Source organism: Trachymyrmex cornetzi, unplaced genomic scaffold, assembly GCF_001594075.2.
Source record: "Trachymyrmex cornetzi isolate Tcor2-1 unplaced genomic scaffold, Tcor1.1 scaffold182, whole genome shotgun sequence".
Lineage (NCBI taxonomy): Eukaryota > Metazoa > Arthropoda > Insecta > Hymenoptera > Formicidae > Trachymyrmex > Trachymyrmex cornetzi.
The window spans coordinates 333888-334827 of NW_017296441.1; positions in this window are offsets into that span (position 1 = coordinate 333888).

A 940-nucleotide genomic window follows, 5' to 3' on the forward strand; every position below is an offset into this window, starting at 1 on the left:
GAAATTGACCAATCACAGTCGAATGTGAGAAGAATAGTCGACTGTGATTGGTCAATTTCTTACTCTTACTTTTTACTCCGTGTATTGTGGACGGGCCTTAAAGCCCATGACACATACAAGAACGTAAGGCCGTAACACACAAGCAGTAAGTAAATTGACCAATCACAGTAGAGACCGTAAGGCCAGTAGCGAATCCAATGTTAATTCGTCTTACTTCTTAAAGCGTTTTCCACTGGGAAAACTAGTGCAACACTGGTGCGCACTGAGTGCAATTGTGTTGTTCCACTGTGAAAACTAGTTCAGTGTTTAATGTTCCATTGATAAAACTGGTGCAAAAAACTTGCACTGAGTTCAACTTTTGCTCCACTGTCTTTGAAGTCAGTGGAGCAGTGCAAGTTGAAATTGAGGTTGTGTTCGTGCTAAGGTATGATATTATGTTATGATATGATATTACATTATTGTAATTAATGTCATAACAATGACATTGTTTAGTTTCAATGTTTCTAATAACAGCTATGCAATGACATTTTGACGTTTAAAATTCTTTAAATGTAAAAATTTAATTTTTTAAAATGTTTTAAATAAATAAATGAATCAGAATATTGTAAAATAAATAATTTAAGTTTGAACATAGTTATATATTATATATTTTTAGGAGTGAATAAAATGGATATCTAATGATATGTTTCATTGAACCGCACTAAACCTGCATTATAACTGCACTAGTGCAATTTTCATCTAATAGCGTATTTCACTGGTTGCACTGGTGCGCACTCAGTGCACATTAAGGATGTTGTACACTATTCTAATCTTAAAAATATAAAAGTGAGATATCTCAATTGATAAAATGCCCAAAATTTATTTTATCAATAGCACAATAAAATGTATCGAATATTTCACGGTTTAATTCGTTTATATATTTTTATTAAACGTATATCTT